The sequence below is a fragment of the Lasioglossum baleicum genome, chromosome 6 (genome assembly GCF_051020765.1).
Source record: "Lasioglossum baleicum chromosome 6, iyLasBale1, whole genome shotgun sequence".
In the NCBI taxonomy this organism is placed as follows: domain Eukaryota; kingdom Metazoa; phylum Arthropoda; class Insecta; order Hymenoptera; family Halictidae; genus Lasioglossum; species Lasioglossum baleicum.
The window spans coordinates 4631891-4647327 of NC_134934.1; the positions used below are offsets into that span (position 1 = coordinate 4631891).

At 39.7% G+C, this 15437-nt stretch overlaps 1 protein-coding gene across 11 annotated transcripts in view; it reads left to right on the forward strand.

Annotated features, from left to right (window-relative positions):
- LOC143209678 (choline transporter-like protein 1) overlaps window positions 1–15437 on the forward strand; it is a 108623-nt gene that overhangs the window by 36064 nt on the left and 57122 nt on the right. For 2 of the 11 annotated variants that reach the window (XM_076425665.1, XM_076425666.1), the window contains exon 1: window positions 12009–15238. The exons of 8 other annotated variants lie outside the window; for them this stretch is intronic. The gene's annotated coding sequence lies outside the window, so the exon portion shown is untranslated. One more of the 11 variants, XM_076425662.1, reaches the window with a different exon arrangement.

The window sequence follows — 15437 nt, forward strand, 5'->3', positions numbered from 1 at the left end:
ATTTGCTCTTGTGTAACAAACGTCATCACCGGGTGTATCGTTCCACCTACTTCCCCGCGCTCCTATCTATTAGCGTAAAATTTGTAGATTGACACGGCTGTCAACTGTCATATTGGTTATAATATTGCGGTTCCATGTCAAATGCAGACATTACGCTCCAGTCTCGAATACGTGTATCCCCTGCTTTATTTTCCCAAATAATACAACAGCCGATGCCGGACCGGCATGACCCCAAAGCCCGAAAACGTCACCGAAACCTTAAAAATGAACTTTCTGTGGTTGGCCAATAACGCGTGGTTGTGTTTAAGATATTAACAAACCATTCGAAACGATCTTGAACTAAATAGGAATCAATACAAAGGTAGAGTTTACTGTCCCGAGAATTAATTTTTCCCGCAAAAGAAAGGGTTAGTAACAAAGCCAAGAATGGATCAGAATAACAACACAGAAGAAATACCTGAAGCATCCAATGAAGATTTTGAGTCTGATGATGACGAACTTTTTGACTGATTTCAATACTAAAGACTAACTATAATAAATAAACGCAATTTAATGATAGGTGTATTCAATTTTTAATCACCAATGCCTATAACCTCTAATGCGAATATTACCATATTTGAATTAACCTTCCTGTTCTTTCAAATTTTTCAATCATCCTTACCACGCTTATATTAGCTTGCCGAGTTGTCGATGTTGTCGTTATCGTTGTATGCGTCAAATCGAATTTTAAATCACTTCCTGATGAGCTAGAGACTTTAAACTTTAAACATAGCTGAGAATCCAGACAATGCAATATTAAAAAACAAATTTTTAAAAAAACTATGCGTCTAAGAGAAAAAAGAATTTTGATATCAACCGTCTCACCTTGCCACGCGACGCTCGGTACATAGTATGTCATCGCGTTCCGCGATCCCCACTCCGCGCACCAGCGCTCCCTACTCCACTACGCGACTCATCCCCACTCCACTGACCCACTTCGCACCAAAGGAGCTGAGTGTGGTGTTCCGTTCATTCAGTTCCATTTCGGAAAATTTCGAAGTTCATCAAGAGACGTCATCTCTCGAAGTCATCCCCTCATTCTATCTCGCGTATTTCCATATATTGTGTTTCTATATATATTATTATTTCATACCAGTATTACTATATCTTGCGTTTCATTTAAAAAAGACTAAAAAGTAGAAGATAAAAAAATATATGAAAAAAATTGTTTAAAAACCACGCTTATATTAAAATGCACTAAAAAGGAGAAAATAATTTTTTTAGGCATTAGTGACTACAAATAAAAGCGTGGAGCGCCCACGAAGATTATGTCAATATAGTTTAGCAATCCACGCTTTTATTTATAATCACTAATGCCTAAAAAAATTATTTTCTCCTTTTTAGTGCATTTTAATATAAACGCGGTTTTTAAAAAGTTTTTTTTTTTACTTATTATTGTGTTACCAATTTTTGTAAAAATCTAATTTCAGAATCGTAATTTATGCATTTATGAAGAAATGGGCTGAGTGAAATATAAAACAGTAAAGGATTAGAAAATTTAAGAATATTGTGATGCTGTTTTTAGTGCAACAAAGTCATTAATCATCCCTTGGATGAGAGCAATTTCTATTTTACTCCTGCTGCTCACAATCAATGTAGAACGGTCTTATTTTGCATGAAGACCCGCAGTCTAGTAATCAGCGATCTTGATAACATTATATCACTTTTCATTTCAATTTTAACCGTTCACGTCGCGTCGGTTCATTTATTGACGAAACGGAAATCCGATTGCAAATGCAATCTGTGATTTCCAACAATAGCACTAATATGTAGAAGTAGAAATATTATTCGAAGATCGGCGTGTCTCGATTCCTTAATGATGCATTCAAAATGCATTCAGAGCCGTCTTCCGAATCTTCAGGACTTTTAGCGTCGGTGTGGAAAATCAATTGTCAGATCTAATTCCCGTTCTAGAAATATCAGATGATTGCATAAGTAGTCCGATTTGAAAATAAAATTCAATGATTATATGTATAGTCACCGTTCTTTTCAACAATTAGAAAAGAATGGTAACTATATAGTTTTTCTTTTCTTACACTCTGCCGTGCAGTACAATTTGCGACATCTATGAAAATCAGTCATTGAACGGAACAATCAATGGGCGGTTGTCCAATGTTTTTTTTTCATTTTCCACGAAGCAGTATGAATTGTTGATTTTCGATCTACCAAAAATTGTACATATTTAAACTGTTGTAACTTCGTGAAAAAACAATCGCACTACGATAAAACTGGATTCATTTCAAGGCTTGGGACCTCTATTTTTGCAACCCGTAGTCTATTTTATTTAAAAAATATTTGTTTGATACAGGTTGCGAACGCAAATTGAAACGTGTCTGGAAACATTTCAAATATTTTTATCGTTGCCGAGTCCACCGTAGATGTGAAGATTGACGTCTTCCCTTTCAAACGAAACCCTGAAACTGAATCTATATTTTGGTATTGTGGAATAATAATGGGGAACAATGTGTTACACCTTATATTATCGTAAAGTTCGCAGTATTTTCTGTAAGTCACTTAAAGCTGAACAAAATAACCAGAAAAAGAATCGCATATCAAATTTTTGGGCTCGTTGTATACAGGGGAAGCTTCGATTTTCGAATCCATGTTTAGCCAGAAAAAAATATTTCCGCATGTTCAGAGATGTTTCAATTTTTAGCATTTTCAAGAGAAGAACATATCTCCCGTTTTTCCCAATCGTTGTATGTATCATGTAAAAATATTTCCGAACAAAAGTAACGAATTATTACGAAAATATAGGTGAACAAATTAAGGGCTTTTTAATAATGTGATATTGGTAAACCCAGAACGTTGGTTCCAGTAACATATCATGATTCTCTTAACGAGGTTCCGGTGGATAAAGTAGTGGAAGAGAGGAGGATTCTTACATTTTCCACTAATTATTCTGCTCAACCATCGTCCACATTTATGCGAGCAGCGATCGCGTGTGGCCGCGATGAGGAATTGTCCGTCTGCCAAGGCACGCATCACGCTATTTTATTATTTATACAAAATTGTGCCTTCGTGTGAGTCGTTTTTATTATCACGCGGGCATTACCGTTGTACTTATAGTATTTACGAGCAACTCAGAAAAAAAAGGAAACCAACAAAGAAACGGTGATTAAATAATTAACGAATTTTTCGCTGGCAGACACAGAATGTACATATATACATATACCATTGTCCGTGTATAATTGGCTCGCGAAAGTGTTCTATTTGGACGACCTCTGACGCGAATGACTCACAAGCAGCAGAACTGTCGCGAATAATCTTATTGAATGTACTCTTGACTAAGGGTCATTCCACGCTAAATGGATCACTTTTTGGATGTGTGTCAGGGATCTTTGCGAAACTAAAATACGACGTTAGCACCGCGTAAAAATTAGAACATTCACCAAAGTCATTGTTATATTTGCCTGACATTTTTGTAAATGTAACAGAAATACGTTCGCGTTCCTTTTTCTTTTGCATTCTTTGCGAAAACTTGAAATTTGTAGAAAAATTGTACTATGTCATAGGGAAAGATGAACTTCCGAGGAATATTTGAATTTACTTTCGGCCGGCAGAAATGAAGTTCATTAGCAGTTTCGTAGATAAAAATGAATTCGCGCGGCCCGCGATAATAGGCAACGCTACGCCATTCCGAAATTTCGCATGAGCTACAACATACTTCGATTTCATTAAAATTCCCGGCCAGGCATCCAGGAAATTCCTTTGGCAAGTCTCGACCCGCGATCCCCTATTTTCCACTAAATCTACTCAATAGTGTTCATCACTGTCTTCCGCCGTGTTGATCAAGCCAAAGCGCGGGAACGCACGCTGAATTTGAACGATACCCTCGGCTGATTAAAATTTAGTGCGATTTCTAGAGCCGAAACACCGTCAAGGAGGCTACACGAATTACCAACTTCACGGAATCGATATTTTCAGTCAGAATTTTTTTCGAAACGGTAAATACAACTCGCGGAACGGTGGCGGGTCGCGCAGATATAAACCGTTGAAAACTTCGAGCGCGCTTTTTTTCCGAAAACATTTATTTGAAATTGCCCGACACCATAGAAAAAAGTTATTCGATCAATTGAAACCTCCCGATGCGTGTGACTAAAGAATGGCTAACTGTCGTCGATGAATATAAAACGCCTTTTATATAAAAAAAGTAAAGTACACCATTTTTAAACTACATTAAAATTGCTGACCGAAATCGTAGATCTTCGGGTTCAACCAATTTGTCAATTCTCTACTTTTTTTTTTAAACGGTTTAGGAGAATGTGGTCGAAGCAAAATCTTCTGAAATCGATCTCTTATTTTTGGAAGGTGTGGCACTAACCCCTTGCCGTATTTTAACGAGTCGGACTCGTCATGAAGATTTTAACAAAGTCTAACAAATACGAAGGTTAAGGTGAAATGCCCTATGTGTGGACAAGCCAAAAGTGATGCCTAAATCTGGACAATTGAATTTTTATAGTAAAACCCCAATAATTAAGAGATTAAATAATTATTTTATACATTCTGAGGCCTTAGCTACAAGTAGATGTAAATATTATTTGTTTAAGACATCAATTGTAATTTAAAAATAAATTCAAAGTTTATCTGAAAACAGTATACAAAATAGTCTATTTTCATGCGAATCATGTGCATTTATAGTTTGAACTTTTATTAGAAAAAAAGATAATTTAAGCCCTTAGGCAAAAAATAATTATCACGCATAATAATATTGATATTTTAGAATAAATTGGGAATCAGGCGTAACTTGAATAATAATTATTAATTCAAATATTAGATGTCCAAGTTTAGAACTGTTTTGAATTATAAATACTCCATACTGGGACGCGATGGCAATGTCCAACTCGAAGCTTATACTCGATGTGCATATGCCTTAAACCGGTCACGTGTTCGTGACCACAATCAACTCGTTGTTTTTACACTTAAATGGCAAATTGGTCTGTGAAAAGGGGAAAAAAGACAATTACACAAAAAAATAAAGATATTAAGTTAAAAATCTAGGACATTTTTGGGGATAAAGAAGTTTTAATCACTGCAATTGTACAGAAATTAGTACGGCAAGGGGTTAAAAGTGTTAAAGAGGGCAAACATGTAAGGGATCGAAACGGGCCGGAGGGGAGGAGGGTTGAAAGTTGCGGGGTTCGCGACAGTCTGAGGGACCAAACCGATTTAAATACGCGGCAAAAAGTTTCCGCTTGTTCCGCAAGTGCGACGCTACACCCGACAAGCAATTCCGGCTTGGCGGAGACCGTGGCGCGTGTCACTATGTCGAGGGTCCCCGAAAAACCACGGAAATCCGTGAAAGATTCCCGGGAGGTCGTAAAAAGCGTGGCTTGCATAAACGGCCGGGCGGGAAGGAGAGATGTAGGTCGCGGCGCGGGACGCGTCAAAGGTTTCGCAACGATATTAACGCTTAACGTTACAATAGAGCCGCGGACGCGTGCTCAATTATTCATGAAGCTTTCGACGGGATCTGGATTTCGTTGGTTGTTTACCCGGAGTGGCTCTTTAGAACCGGAACAGAGCCTCCGTGTGCCCTTCATGCCGCGCCAAGCTCGATTTCTTCGACGCGCGATCACCGCTAACTCCTTCGCCCGTAAATATGTGCCAGACAGCGACCAAGGCAATCTGGAAATATGAACGCGGTACTGCAAAATATACAGGATGCCCCAGTATCGATGGTCCAATAGTGGAGGGGCTAATTCTACGTGGAAAAATTGGTCGAAAATACGGATTAAATTTCTCTCGTTTGAGGCTTCGTTTTCGAGGAAATCTACATGTTGAAATAAAACTGCTCTGGAAACACCTGAAAATCCAAGAATTGTCGCGGTTAGGGTTAGTTATTATCCGAAGCTTACTCGACTACGCAGGAACCAGTGATTTTAATAGTCTTTAAATATTGCATTTTTATGTGCGATCTCATGAAAGCAACACCTTCGGTTTGCTGGGAATTGATATAAGAATGCTGCAAAAGTGACCTTGAATATCAAAGTGAAAAGGTCAACAATTTTTTTGATTGCGTCTTGTCGTACTCGTCAGAAGGACAAAAAGTTTCTGTTAGGGTCCCATGGAAATCATCGACACTTTCTCCGACACGGTTTTCACCGACATTTCATTAATTTTTTATTTATTAATTAATTCAAGAACACTCGGTTTCATATTTCGTTTTTCCACTGATTTTCATTCAATCCACATTAATTAATCAATTAATTAATAAAAAATTAATGAAATGTTGTCGGTGAAAACCGTGTCGGAGAAATCTGTGTCGGTGATTTCGATGGGACCCGTCTGTTAAGGGTACCAATGCCGATTTGAATGAAGAAGATTCCATGATAGAAAATTTCTACGGATTGTGGAACAGAGCAATGGCTGCCAGGAAATCGTTGGAAACGCGTCCGCCGTGGTCGGATTAATTAAAGGATGATTAGATCACAGAGGAAGATAGTTCAAAGACAGAACAGTCAACTGCTCGGAGCAAGGACCAGCGCATGATTTCGCGTTTAGCCATAATTCGCCGGCAATCGGCGAGGTCAGAGCGCGGCGGTGGCTCAATCGCAGTGCACCTACGCGTGAAACGTAGGCGGCCATTATTAAAGTACCAGGAAAATGCAGCGCGAAGGCCTCTCGACAATACAAAGAGAGAACAAAGCAGAAAAACCCCCTTTAACAGATTGACTGACAGACGTCTGTGCGCGCCTATGAATATTTTCGCGTTCAGGGGCTCGAACGATTCGCTTTTTCTTTTTCTCTCTCCCTCTCTCTCTCTGTCCACATGAAAACCATCAAAAGCATCGGGCCAACGGATTCCATGAACGTTATCTAATTGTATCGATCCCGACGAACGGTTCGTATTAAAAAGTCATTAGTCCCGGCCGCCTCGCGAAAAGTGGAATCACATTCGCCGTTGTTTTTTAGCGGTCCTAATTCAACGTTAAGGTTCTTACCGGAAACGTTTAAAAGCCGGAGTTAATTTTCTTCCGCCGGCAATTTATTCTGTTTTAAAATTCAACGAGGCTCTCTTTCCGAGCCGGCTCAAATTTCCTCGAACTGGATCCACCCGTCGTTCCCGAAGATCAAGTTCAAATTTAGGAGCCGTATTTCGCTATTTCGATTCTCGGTCGCCGCTGTAATCCAGCGGCGAACCTCTGAAATTTCTGAAATTGAAAATTTCGAGGAGAGCCGAGAATGTACGCGGATGTCTCTAAAGTTTCTTTCGCAATCTGCACGATTAACATTAACTCTTCCGCAGTACAGCACTTAACACATGCGAATCACGTCAAGGCTTAATCCCGAACGAGATGCGTTGAAAGTACAAAGACTCGGTTTTATTCCACGTTTCACTCGAAGGGTTCGCTTTAAAATAATCGAGTCAAAATTTAAAATAACCGAACATTCTGGAACAGTATCATCTAAAAGTCGATTGTTTATTTACATAGACACATCGAGAGTTCGGTATTTGAAAAATATATTCGCGAAAATAATAGAATTATACAGTGGGTGTACAAGGTATCCGACCCAAATGCTTGAGTGTGTTTTGAGACGTAAGAAGGATTCGTTTGTTAGCTAATTGTTACTGGTCGCAATTGCGAAGTAAAGGTGACGATTTTTAAAGTTTTTATCTGTGGGCTGTAATGAAAATTTCAAATGTGTACTTTGTAAATCCAAGTATGTTATTATACATGTAGAAAGTTTCATTGAAATCGGTTGACGCGTCAAATAACTATCTTACAATATTTTTCCTATACTTTCAATCAATTATATATTTCATAAGAACCTTGATCGATTTCGATGAAACTTTGCACATGTACATATATGACTTATATAGATTTACAAAATACCTATATATGTTTTGAAATTTTCATTACAGGCACAGATAAAAAATTGAAAAATCCTGTGATCACGCCTGTGCGGCTCCGGGCAAGTAAAAGGTCCCTCTTTGACTTGGCAGGTTAATAACTTGACAGAGAGCACGCCCGCGAACGCACTCGGTGCAATTGCACATTGCACATCTCGTGCCGAATGAAATCATCCTGTGGGCGCGTTCACCGATATCGGGCCAGTAACGTAACGAATCACTTAAAATAATTAGCGTCGTCGAATCCGATTAACTTCTTCTGGTCCCATGGAACCACCGCGCTCGCTATCGAGTTTGTTTCGCGCAGCAGATGATAACGCGCTCTCTTATCTGCCCGAGATAAACCGGTCGGTGATTATTTAATATATCCGTAATCTGCAGCTCGAGAACGATATTTGTTATACAACATGCAGTCGTCGGTCGGCTGGGAACTAGTTACGATTTACGATAACGATATGACAGCGATAGGACTAATTTTAGAATGTTCAAACTAAATAGTCGAAAGCTCTTTTCGTTGGATGGAAATTGTGTTTGTTATTCTGGTAACAAGAATAAAACAAGCTGAATATATTTAATTTAACACATTATCTAATATAGCGCTCGGATTTATTTATTCGCGACGGCCGAGTTTCGAAGGCTACGCCCCCTTGACCCGACCGCGCGTCTCGCTCCCCGTAGCGGTCCTCCCGAGTTCTCCTAGGCGCCACGAATAGCGAGTATGGAACGAGTCTCATGGAAATCATAGACACACATTTCTCCTACACGGTTTTTACCGACATTTCATTAATTTTTTATTAATTAATTAATGTGGATTGAATGAAAATCAGTGGAAAAACGATATATGAAACCGAGTGTTCTTGAATGAATTAATTAATAAATAAAAAATTAATGAAATGTTGTCGGTGAAAACCGTGTCGGAGAAATCTGTGTCGATGATTTCCATGGGACCCGTATGGAACGCACCCTAATTGTCGAGGGGCGTAGCCTTCGACACTCGGCCGTCGCGAGTAAGTAACTCCGAGCGCTGATCTAATATATGGGTTTTTTCTTCTGAATCCATTTTTACTGTACATATTAGCTGTTTCTAGTATTGCACGATCGTAAAGATAGATTCTTCGAAACTCCATAGAATCTGCTAAACAAATGTCTATGTGTCAATATTTATTACAAACGAAATATCAGTGCTTGTGCTTACGAATTGTTGCTGTACGATAAAAGAAGATTAGGATGTTTCAAACGTTTTGTAACCTTGCAAATAATTTACAAATTATATTTTCACCTGAACTCCGATTGCTCGATTAAATCTAAATAATTAACTAGCTCTCTAAACGGAGACATCATCCGATCGACTGTATCGATTCCCAAATCTGAATCATTGATGTCATGCCTTAAAATATCATATCAAGTTAATTTAGACGACATCTTCGTCAAATAAACATGTAATAATAATCTCCCTGAAGTCAAATATAAAAATACTGCTTTTCAATATTCATCACTTGTTTCATTCGTTTTGGCATGTTCTTCACATTTAACTAAACGCGACGTGTACTCATTATAAAATTAAAAGAGAAATCACCAGAGTTTCTGAATACTACACTCACGCATTTCAAATAGCAACGTTTCAACTTTCCTTGCACAATGTACGAGACCACGGTCGCCACGCGTTCGCTCTAAAGGTTCAAAACAGTTTCCATATTCCAAAAACGGTATTGAACAAATTTTTAACTGACACTGAATACAAACGTATACCAAATGAATAACAAACACAGTTTTGTATTTTTTTTTTTGTAAAAAATTCATCGGACTACTGAAACCATTGTATTTATCGCGAGTAACAAACCCGATAATTCTCGATTGACATCGAAGAGAAATATTCCTTTTTCCCCAATCTCATCGCTAGTAATGTTTTATATCTTCTCTACATTCGCTAGCAGATTTAAATCTCAATCCGAATCGAAATTGTCACGATGAAACATTCATTGCACATTGCGAACCACTGTGTCTGGCAAAGGAACACAAATATTTCTCCAATTTAAACGCTATTAATGTTTCATATGTCCTACTCAGTCACTACAAGATTGAAATTATTGAATCCGAATTTCCTTAGTGAAAAGTTCATCGAACGACTTTCCCAAACCGTTCTAGTGGCGTGGGAAGCACGATAATCCTCAAGTAAGATCAAGAACATTAACTGTTTATTTGATTGTCAAGAAGGTTTTACGTTTAAACATTTATTTTTATCCTTGATTCAATTTTCCACGATGTTCATCGAACGACTGTGGCAAACTAGTCTATGTGCGGACAGCAAACGCGATAATCCTCAACAAAGATCAGAAGAGAGTAAACGGAGAAAAAGAAGAGAAATGCGCTTTCTTCTTCAATTTGATCGGTAATAAATCGAGCAGAAGAAAAGGGGATGGCAAACATTCCGGACTGACAGTGAGCATCGCGAAATCCTGGATTCCCAGGGCTTGTTCCACGGAGAATACTCAGTCCCGTCACTAGTTCCGGGCCGGCGACAAAAAGGCTGTGTTTCTAGACCGCGACGGACTCGTCGTCGTCTGTGGATCATACGTGACGAGGATGTTATTATGAAGCATTCGTTGCATGCAAATGCCGGCGTGTCGCTCGTCCCGGCCCGCTCCGGCTCGACCTGTGTTTTCCTTTTTCCGCGGACCGAGTAAAAATGAGCCCCGGGTTCCCCCGAACGTTTTGTCAAAAACCTGCGGCCGGCAAAATCCCGGTGATTCCCTGGAATTTCCTGCAGCATCGAGCGAAATAATTGAACGCTTCGGATAATCTGCAAAACTTTATAATTTCCAAGCTGATTATCTCCTTCGACCCCATCAATCACGCGTCACCCGGCCCCGATGCACGCAGTGCGTCGATACGCAACAGAAATTGAATTTTCAACGATTTTTCCATGCATATTTTAATATATCGTTGGAATATTAATGCTCTCTTTATAAATATTCGATGAAGATGTTGTTGGCTATCAAATTTACTGTGGGTTGATAGATAGTTCTGTCAGCTTTCTGGACGTGAATTCGGTTTTATAATTATCGCTCGTGTTATCTTTCACTCTCGTTTATTCATCTCTACCTCTCTCTGGATTCTCACTAGATATTAAAATATTAAGTGAAGTGTAGAAAACACCTTCATAAGTGGTATACGAAACAGTAAACAGATCAGAAGAATGTTGATTTATCATTTTCAGTGCATTCAAAACATTTGTTATTATTATTTTAAATTTCAACGAGATAGGAGTATAAATTATCCCGAATCCCATTATTTCAACATAATTATTCCAAAAATAAGAGACGGGAATTACGAACTTTGAAGAGTATGTTATAAAAACCAGAGCGACGGTTACGAAAGAAAGAGAATTATCATTTTCACAAAAAGATCCACGTTCTAATTAAGTGCAACGCGAGCTCGGCATGATCGAGGCTCAATCGATGTTTGTTTCAATTATACCAAGTGTCTCGGGAACCTCCGACGCGTGCCAAGTGCACGAGCACCGACAAGAAAGTTGGTTCGCTGAATTTTACGCTGTAGACAACGCGGCAGCATGCAGCCTCGCGAAATATTCGATGTTCCCACGCACGATTTCGGAAGCTCGGCATAAATTTCGTCCTCATCGTGCCCGCCATTTTGCCGACGAATTGCAGTGATTCTAATGCTAATCGGACAGCACGTTTTTCCCGTGTTTCCGTGTAACCGGCCCATTCCCCGTAAATTATTCCGGCGTAAGACCGCCTCTTAGTGTACGCACGTATTTCATAAATTAAATGAAATTTCCACGTGTCTGCGGTGTGCGTAGGTATGTGACGCTGCATATATATATATATATATATATATATACAATATATATGTATTTATGCGTACTTCTTCGTTGCGGCAAGTAAAATATGCTTCGCGCATTTGGGCTGCCGCATCGAGAGTTAAAAACAGCGGCCCAGCAGTTTGTTTCACTTTCATAAAATGGAAATGTGGAAAGTGCTTTTTTTCTCCCACTCATCTCCTCTCTCTCTCTCTTTATTTCTCTCTTTCGCTCGCCGAGCTTTCATCGATAAGCGTCAAGGCTGGGAAACAAGTTCTAACGAAGGTAGGTATTAAAGCCATTCGTTTCCAGTTTGAAGCATTACTTTCGCAGATAATATCCAATACCGCCGCCATTATTAACGGAAGGACGCACTCGGATATTGTAGACTGATTGGTTTAACCATTATACACTAATGGAGAGTGCATAATAGATCTCGTTCTGTTAAGTTTGATTTCGCTTATTTCCTGCGTGGATAGTTTCGAATTTTGCTCATATCTATTTCGCACGTAGGTCTAGATAAAAGAAAGGGAATGTGGTATTTTCTACCATTTTCACATTATCTTTCGGAACCGCCATTAATTTGGAAGAGTCAAAAATTTAGTACAACATAGCAGCAGCTCCGTTAATTAATGCATTAATCAGAAACTGATATTTTAAAAACAACCGGTCAACGGCCGTTATTGCGGTCATTGCATATTCTCGGTCCCCTGTTCAACGTGTTCAATATTTATTTATTCACCCAAGTGTCATGTTGAAATGAAACAAATGCATTCTCAGTATTTCTGTCAGTGATACTACATATGTACGACTGGGAAGTACATCACGATTCTACTGGCGATCGTGATTTCGATTTTGAAAGGCAATCGATCTACAGACTGCCTCAATAAAATGGCGCTTTCAGGTATCTATGCGTTCATTTAAATGCAGGAATACCGAGTCTTTCCACTCCATCTATTTCAATCTTTAACCTGTAGCGCGTCACAGCATTCGCAAACATTTGTTCTGTCGGGAAGGTGCCATTTTAATTGAAAGGGACCACTCGGTAAATGCAAAATCGATAATAGCTAATATCATAATTACTTCAATCGCATTTCTGCATTACGTATAATAAGGGTGCTCTTGAATTCGTGATTGTAACATTATGGGCCTCTGGAATCATTTATTCCACCAAATGATACCTGAAGATATTCCAATATAATATATCTATCTAGCCTATCTATTGTTATTTTATCCACTCGATTATCCATTCTCCATATGTATGTATACCTGCACATATTTCTACCTTGAAGTAGAGGTACCGTTTTTATTAAGACTGAAGTCAATATCAAAATTACAAGAGTTTCCAAGCGTGCTTGAACAATACCGATTCTATCAAAAGATGCTACTATCAATCGAAGTAAAAATTAATGAAAGTTGGGAGCGATCAGACAGGCAATCTATACGTATTACGGATTAGCCTGACAGAAAGGTACCATTTTATAGAAGAGATTCCACCGTATGGTTTGAAAGCGATTCGGAGCAAAGATCAGGATCACGAGGATTGAAAGAACCTTTTGTTAAAATTACGAATAGGAATAAATGTTCGACGATCGTACCGTCGATCTGACCTAGCTGACAAAACGTGCCATTTATCCACAGTGGTAAATATGAAAATAAGAAATTGTCGAAAAATGTCAAGACCAAAACTGAATTGGGAACGATGGATGCGATCATTTCGTTTTCTCAAGAGAACACGAAAGCTAATATTTTACCAATTAGAATAAGTTTTATGACATTTTGCTGTATGATCTTTTGCGATTTTTCAGGCAATTTAAAGATCCCACGTATACGACTTTTCACGACTTCATTTGAAATTAAATTTGCACCGCGTCAAAAATATTGAAACAATGGTAATCCGATGGTACATCCTGTCCTTAAAGAGCAGACAAAATATTTCTTTCGTGCACTGTGCATTTTTACCCTTGTGATAATATAAAATCAAAGTCATAGAAATGCGTACTTTGATTTTGCATATTTGACACGATGACAAAACAATGCTTGAAAAGTTATGAATCACACTACAAAGCACGAAATCACGTCCGAAATGTCAGCTGTCAAGATATACCACGAGTTTGCGATTTAAAACAAGGTAAATTGTTGTAAAAGTAAATTGTCTGCATCGATTGGAAGGAATAGAAAATAAATTGAACGTTATTTCTTCCCTTAATGATGTGAAATTTCATCTTCTCAATTTTCCTATAAACGCATAAAAATCCGCAGTCTGGTAATAACAAATGGAAGCAACGTCATTTCCACACGAAAAACGAGATTACTTTCCGAACGACCTAACCGAAAGAAAGTTTGGGGTAATCTTCCAGGTAGCCTCGAAGGATCAGCTGTCGAAAGGGGCTGTTCTCTAAAACGGAAATGTACCGTGCGATTTGAAAGTGGTTCGGAGCGGAGATTGGGATGACGGTAGTAGTGTGAACGTGTAACCATGGTCCCACGAGTTCGGTGAAGAATCGAGAGGCTTTCCTAGTCCCTTCATCCGGCCTACAATAAAGCGGCGTTCGTGGGTGGGGGCCGATGCGTTTAACCTGAAGAGCAAGCAGGCAAGCAGGTGCGTTCGTTCAACCCACGACTGGTCTGCAGTTTACCTGCGGGACTAGTCTGGCAGCGCACCTTCGCGCGTCGTCGTGTCGTCGTGGTGTCTCTCAGTGGAACGAACGTAGCGGTAAAAACTCGGTCAAAAATCGATCAAAAATTCAGGGGACGCGTAAACCGCGACCTCGATCCTTGTTGCGGATACACGCGAGCGAGGCCACGCGACAGCTCTCCGGCAGCTCGTATGGAAAATTTCGATCGATTATTAACAGGCCGCGGTGTCTATTGAAATTCACGCGATTAGCGCCGGTGATACGAAGTACATGTAAACTAATTTCGACCTATACAAGCTGCACCGGCCGCGTGTTTAATCATTCTCCGCGGCTCGTCATTATCTTCCGGCGATTTGCGGGAATTAATTAGACCGGCGCGAGGCGACCCTTTGTGTGTCTCTCTCTCTCTTTCTCCCCGTTTGTGTACGCGCGTGTACGTCTGTTTCTGTGCCCGATCGTTGCACGTGTGTGTCGCACTTCGGATATTTTCATGGAAATCGCGCGGACATCGAAGTGCACGATCGTCCGCTCACCGACGCGTCGCCACCGCCGTTGTCCTTGTTGTTCTTCGCTGGATGCGTCGGAGAGTGAAACCGTTGAGTCCTTGTTTTGCAACTGACTCGCTGTTTGTGTTAGGGAATTTGTATTCCGCCACCGATACAACAGGTCTTGTAACGTGTCGCCTCTCTCGTTTCTTTTTTTTTTTGTCGTGGGGTGTACGCGCGCGTGTGTGAGTATTCGTTGATCATCCCTCGAGTAACCGAGCTAGATTGAAGTTTGGATTATTCGTGGAGTGTTCCCGGTTGCTCGGAACGAACCAAACACTTCGGCGCGATTCAAACGATTTTGCGAACTGTTCTGCATCTACTGAAGCGCGCCACTGTGAGTACTGTTCAATTTTTATCTGTTGGACCATCGCCAAAGTGCGTGCTCGATTCTCGGAAACTACGGAATTTTCTTCGAAGAAGGAAACCACGTGGTTTTCACGATCGGGAGATAAATATTTGATGACTGGGCTGGGGATCTTAGGCATTTATAGTGAACACAAGTAGCTCCTGTTCTTAGAAATTGATGCAGACGA